The 7053-nt window shown below is 39.6% G+C and overlaps 1 non-coding gene across 1 annotated transcript; it reads right to left on the bottom strand.

Moving 5' to 3' along the window:
* Positions 1 to 3454: 3454 nt before the first annotated feature.
* Positions 3455 to 3558, bottom strand: LOC112438663 (small nucleolar RNA U13). The gene has a single exon (XR_003027047.1). It is a non-coding gene; the product is annotated as a small nucleolar RNA U13 (small nucleolar RNA).
* Between the last annotated feature and the right edge of the window lie 3495 nt (positions 3559 to 7053).

Genomic DNA, 7053 nt, shown 5'->3' on the forward strand with positions numbered 1-7053 from the left:
GTCTCAAAAAAAAAAAAATTATCAGGCCAGCCAAGCTCTGAACCCTCAACCTGTAGGTAGCTTTTGTTTCCTTAGCCTTAGGGTCTTAGTTGACACAGGGGCGTCTATTTTGGTCTCTCAGATCACATGATACGTATATCCTGGTACTCAAATATAGCCATTTCTCTAGGGCAGTGGGTCTTAAGCATTTTGGTCTTGGGACCTCTTTAGTCTCATAAAAATTATTGAGGACTCAGAGGGCTTTTTAAATGTGGATTATATTAGTGGTGCTGGAGCCAGGTTGCACCTGCTCATGAGAGCCAGTTGCGATCTCTTCCCAATCCCATGCTCTATGAAGTCACATTGGTAGCTTGACATCAGTTGCAGTGGGAATATTTACACCACAGAATTGGCAAAGGCTACATATCAGGCTGTTGGTTTTTTTCCCCAGAAAATGAGTTTGTCAACATGTTACTGGTTATATTCATCAATATTTACCATATTAGAAATTAAAACAGTCTGGGCACAGTGGCTCATGTGTGTAAACCCAGCATTTCGGGAGGCCAAGGCAGGAGAATTACTTGAGCCCCAGGAGCTCAAGACCAGCCTGGGCAACGTGGTGAAGCTCCATTTCTTAAAAAAATATATACACAAAAAATAGCCAGGCGTGGTAATGCACGCCTGTAGTCCCAGCTACTAAGGAGGCTGAGATGGGAGGATCCCTTGAGCCCAGGAGTTTGAGGCTACAGGGAGCTATGATCATGCCACTGCACTCCAGCCTGGGTGACAGAGAAAGACCCTGTCTCAAAAAAAGAAAGAAAGAAATTAAAACAGAAATTTAAAATATATTTATTAATTTCCAAATAACAAAAAAAAAACTCATTTCATGTTAACATAATTAATTTTTTAATAAAGATTAAATCCATTTTCCAAAACAAAAAATTTGAATAAATTTTTTGCCCATTGGTGATTTTGGTGGTCATCTGGAAAATATTGCTTTACTAAGCTGTGTAGCTCTTCCAAACTATACAATATTTTTAAAAAGCACACTTGCTGCTGGTTACAGTGGCTCACACCTTGTAATACCAGCACTTTGGGAGGCTGAGGCGAGCAGATCACTTGAGCCCAGGAGTTCAAGATCAGCCTGGGCAACATGACAAAACTCCATCTTTACAAACAAATACAAAAATTAGCCAGGCGTGGTGATGCACAGTTGTAGTCCCAGCTACTGGGAGAGTGAGGTAGGAGGATGGCCTGAGCCCAGGAGGTCAAGGCTACAGTAAGCAGTGATTGCACCACTGCACTCTAGCCTGGGCAACAAAGTGAGACCCTGTCTCAAAAAAGAAAAAATCACATTTGCTAACATCATTACTGATATCGTCAGAAAAGCATTGAACTATTAGGAAGTTGTTAAGCTCACAGCAGTGGACACAAGCTTTCCAAAATTCTAGTTCTAGTTTGAAAGCTCAAAATTTTGTTATTGGCAACAATTAATCTCAGTTGTTTTCCTTGAAGCGACAGACTTACCTCATTCATTTTCAAGGAAACATCAAGAAAACATTTCATCGGGAGGCTGAGACAGGAGAATTGCTTGAACCTGGGAGGCGAAGTTTGCTATGAGCCGAGATCGCACCACAGCCCAGCCTAGGCAACAGAGTGAGACTCCGTCTCAAAAAAAAAAAAAAATTCAAATTTAAATAGTCATGGTTTGTCTGTGAATAATCATGGTCTGTCAAGTAAAAATGGTGTTTCATTTAAAAAAAAAAGCCTGGCTAATTAATTCAGGTCACAACTCAATAATCCACACAAATGCTCTTTCTCAAGACAGCCCTCACCCTTGGATGTGCAACGTCAGTGCCTTATTTGTATCTCTTTCCCATTTCATCACACAGAGTGCTAAAAAGGCATTTATTTGCTCAGGGTCAAGATGTGATCAAATAACTGTTACTTCTTCATCAAAGGACATTCTTAAGTGAACTTAATTTTTTTGTTTAAACTGTGAGTGTGTGGCAGTGAAGAATAAAGGATACTAATATAATTAATGGCACGGCCTTGATTCGTTCACAGGTGCCAGCAATTTTACCCACAAATGCTTTTGCACCATCAAAGTAAGCACTGTGGACCAGGCGCAGTGGCTCGCACCTGTAATTCCAGCACTTTGGGAGGCCGAGGCAGGTGGATCACCTGAGGTCAGGAGTTCGAGAACAGCCTGGCCAACATGGTGAAACCCTGTATCTACTCATAATACAAAAATTAGCCAGAGGGTGGTGGTGCACGCCTCCTCAGCTACTTGGGAGGCTGAGGCAGGAGAATCACTTGAACCAGGAGGTAAAGGTTGCAGTGAGCCAAGATCGTGCCATTGTACTCCAGCCTGGGTGACAAGAGCGAAATTCTGTCTCAAAAAAAAAAAAAAAAAGCACTGTAGAAAAGGGCAAATAACAAGTTAGTATTATTATGAAAATTGTCGGCTGGGCACGGTGGCTCACACCTGTAATCCCAACACTTTGGGAGGCTGAGGTGAGCGGATCACGAGGTCAGGAGTTCAAGACCAGCCTGGCCAACATAGTGAAAGCCCATCTCTACTAAAAATACAAAAAATTAGCCAGGCATTGTGGCGGGCACCTGTAATCCCAGCTACTTGGGAGGCTGAGGAAAGAGAATTGCTTGAACCCGGGAGGTGGAGGTTGCAGTGAGCCGAGATCGCACCATTGCCTCCAGCCTGGGCAACAAGAGCGAGACTCCATCTCAAAAAAAAAAGTAAAAGAAAAAAAAGAAAATTGTTTTGACCCTCCAGGCCCCTTGAAAGGGACTTGGGACCTCCAAGCATCTGTGGGTCTCACTTTGAAACCCACTGCTCTAGAATAAATACGTAGGAGTGGAATTGCTACCTCAGAGAGTGCATATGTGTCTCCAGCTGTACTAGATAATGCCAATTATTTTCCAGAGAGTAGTATCAATTTACATTCCCACCATGAGTGTATGGGTGTTTCCATTGCTCCACACCTTCCGGAACTTTTTCAGCATCCCAAACAGAAACTCTGTACCAATTAAGCTGTAACTCCCCATTTTCCCCTTCTCCTAAACCCCTGGTATTCTCTCTTCTCCTTTGTCTCTGTGAATTTGCCTGGTCTAGGTATCTCATATAAGTGGAATCATATAATACTTGTCCTCCTGTGTCAGTTTTCTTGCATTGAGATAATGTTGTCAAGATTCATCTATGTTGTAGCATGTATCAGAACTGCATTCCTCTTTAGGCTGAATGGTATTTCCGTTGTATGTATTTAACACATTGTTTATCCATTCATCTGGTGATGGACATTTGATGTGTTTTCACCTTCTGGCTTTTGTAAATATAATCCTGGTATGAACACTGGTGTACAAGTAGCTGTTTGAATCCCTGCCTTCAGTTCTTTGGGTTTATACCTAGGATGAAATTGGCACCACAAAACTGCTTTCTTCTCTCTTTTTTTTTCCAGGTCAGATGGGTAATGTGCTGATGTCATAACAAGGTTCGAGGGTGGCACATCTCACACACGTACATGAACACCCAATCGTCAGGCTCACGAACCACAAAAGCATCTGTTTTCCACAGCATCTGCATCATTTCTCATTCCCACCAGCAGAGCACGAGGGTTCCCATTTCTCTGCCTCCTCACCAACACTTGTTATTTTCCAGTTTTTAAACAATAACCAGCCTCGTGGGTGTGAAGTGGTATGTCATTGTGAATTTAATTTCCCCTAATGACTAACAGTATTGAGCATCTTGTCATGTGCTCATTGGCCATTTATATATCTACTTTAGAGAAATGTCTATTCAAGTCCTTTGCCCATTGTTTTGGTTTGCTTCATTTTTTATTTTAGGTTCAAGGGGTGAATGTGCAGGTTTTTACACGCATATATTGCAAGATCCTAGAGCTTGGGCTTCTAATGATCCTGCCACCCAAGTAGTGAACATAGTACCCCGTAGGGAGTTTTCAATGCTTGCCCTCCTTCTCCCTCCCCACTTTTGGAATCCCTGGTGTCCACTGTTCCCATGTTTGTGTCCATGTGTCCCCATTGTTGAGCTCCCACTTATGAGTGAGAACATGTGGTTTTTGGTTTTCTGTTTCTGCATTAATTCACTTAGGATAATGGCCCCCAACTGCATCTATGTTGCCACATAGTACATGATTTCATTCCTTTTTCTGGCTGTGTAGTATTCCATAATGTATATGTACCAATTTTCTTTTCTTGTCTTTTCAGAGACAGGGTCTCACTCTGTCACTTAGGCTGAAGTGCAGTGACATGATCACAGCTCGTTGCAGCCTCAACTTCCCAGGCTCAAGCAATCCCCCTATCTCAGCCTCCTGAGTAGCTGGGACTGCAGGTGCATAGCACCACACCTGGCTAATTTTTGTATTTTTGGTAGAGACGAGGTTTCACCATGTTGTCCAGGTTGGTCTCGAGCTCCTAGGCTCAAGTGATCTGCCCGCCTTGGCCTCCCAAAGTGCTGGGATTACAGGCGTGTGCCCCTGCACCCAGCCTGTACCACATTTCCTTTATCCAAGCCACACCATTGAGGGGCACCTGGGTTGATTCCATGTCTTTGCTGTTGTAGATAGTGCCGCAATAAACATACAGGTATAGGTGTCTTTTTGGTAGAAGGGTTTATTTTCCTTTGGGTAAATACTTAGTAATGCGATTGTTAGGTCTAACTGTAATTCTATTTTTAGTTCTTTGCCTTTGCTCGTTTTTAAATCAGGTTTTGTGTGTGTGTGTGGCTGAGTGTTACTTCTTCCTTGAATATTACATAAATAAAGCCATCTGGGCCAAGAGGTTTCTGTTTGGTCTTGTTTTTGTTGGAAGGCTTTTCTATTTTAGATTCACTATATTTATTAGGTACAAAACTACGTAGGTTTTCTGTTTCCTTTCCCAGTTTTGGTAAGTTGTATTTTTCTAGGAATTTACATGTTGCACCTAAATTTTCAAAATTTTTGACATATGTTGCTCATAATGTCTTCTTATTATCTTTTTATATCTCTAGGGCCTGTATTAAAGTTCCCTTTATGCCTAATATTTACTATTTATGCCTTTTCTCTTTTACTTTATTGGTCTCACCAGATATTACCAATTTTATCCGTCTTTTCCAAGAGCCAAAACATGGCATGGTTGATCATCTCTATTGTGTGATTGTTTTATTTTAGAAATTTTCCTTTAAAGATATAAAAAATAATTTAAAAAATAAAAGTAAGTCTAAAAATACTTTTAAAAACTTTATTTTTTTCATTATCTTCCTTATATTTTCTTTGGATTTGTTTTACTATCAGTTTTCTAGTTTTTTGAGATGGATGTTTAATTCATTAATTTTCAGCCTTTATTCCTTTCTTCTATATGCTTTTAAGACTATAAATTCCCTTAATTGTTGTTTTAAGGATATAAATTCCCTTAACTATTATTTTTCTGCCTCCCATAGTGGACTAAACTATTTTCTATTACTTTAGTGTTTACCAAAGAAATTACCATGCACTCATGACTTAGCAAAGTCTAATCTTGGTTGATACTTTTACCCTCCTCCCAGAAAACTCAAGGACCTTAGAACAATTTAACTCTATTTGGTCCCTTCCAGATCTATATGCTATTATGTACTTTAATTCTCTCTCCTACATATTTTATATTACATGAGTTATTATTATTATCATTTTATAGTTAGCATTTACTTAGATTTGCCCACATATTTGCCATTTGCGTTATTTTTTATTCCATTCTGCATCTCTGACCTCCCATCTGTGATCATTTCCCTTTTTCCTGAAGAACCCTTTAGAATTTCCTTTAAAGGAGTTCTGCCAGTGGCAAACTTCCTCAGTTTCTATTTATCTGAAAACATCTTTATTTCACTTTGATTCTGAAGGATATTTTCGGTGATGGTAGAATTCCAGTTTGGCAGTTACTTTTCTTCACACGTGGAATATATTTTTCCACTGTTTCCTGACTGTCATTGTTGCTTCTGAGAAAACAAGTGTCAGTTTATTAATTCTTTTAAGGTATCTGAGCGATTATTTTGTTTTGTTTTGTTTTTAAGATTTTCTCTCTATCTTTGGTTTCCTGCAGCATTATTCTGATGTATCTAGGTAGGAGTGGATTGCTTTACACTGCTTGCAATATGCTTCTTGGATTTATGGGTAAATGTCTTTCAATCATTTTAGGAAATTCTCAGCTATTATCTGTTCAAATATGGCTGCTGCCTCCTTTCTTTCCACTCTCCTTTTAGGACAACAATTACATATTTGTTCTTTCTTATCACTGAATCCTCAATGCTTCTGGTCCCCTCTTCTGTATTTTCTATCCTTTTGTCTCTTCATGCTTGATTTCTTATAGTTTCTTCCGACCTAGATTCCAGTTTACATAACTTTTCTTCAGGTGTGTCTAAGGTGAAATCAAGCCTGTTAAAGCAAACTAAATATGGCCTGAGGAGGACTCTGTACTTCTCTATTTGAGTCCTTGCGGACAAATCGTAACCTAGCTTAATAGGCAGACAAGACTGAAAACCTAACGTAGGAGTATGCACCTGTAACAACAGCTGGGTCTTGGCCATTCCCAGAAGCCATATTTCAGCCATCCACAGGCTGCTGAGTGTTCAAACTGTGTTCAAATAAGGCAAAAGCCAACCTGTAACCAATCCAGCTGTTTCTGTACCTCACCTCCAATTTCTGTATGAAACATCCCCCCCGTTTTTTGTTTTTTGTTTTTTTGTCTATAAATTTGTTCTCACCACAAGGCACCTCTGAATCTGCTATGATTATGAGGGCTGCCCAATTTGTGAATCATTCACTGCTCAATTAAACTCCTTTAAGTTTAACTTGGCTGAAGTTTTTCTTTTGACAAGTCTATCTGTTGAATTTTTATTTTGTTTACTGTATTCTTCAGTTCTGGAATTTCTATTTGTTTCCTATATATACGTGTGTGTGTGTGTGTGTGTGTGTGTGTGTGTGTGTGTGTGTATTAATGCTATGTTACTTTTTCCATTTTAATTTTTTAAATTTCGTTTTGCCTCCTGAACTTTTAAATTACCAGTTTCAACTTCCTCAAATTTCAAAT

Source organism: Pan paniscus, chromosome 1 (assembly GCF_029289425.2).
Source record: "Pan paniscus chromosome 1, NHGRI_mPanPan1-v2.0_pri, whole genome shotgun sequence".
NCBI lineage: Eukaryota > Metazoa > Chordata > Mammalia > Primates > Hominidae > Pan > Pan paniscus.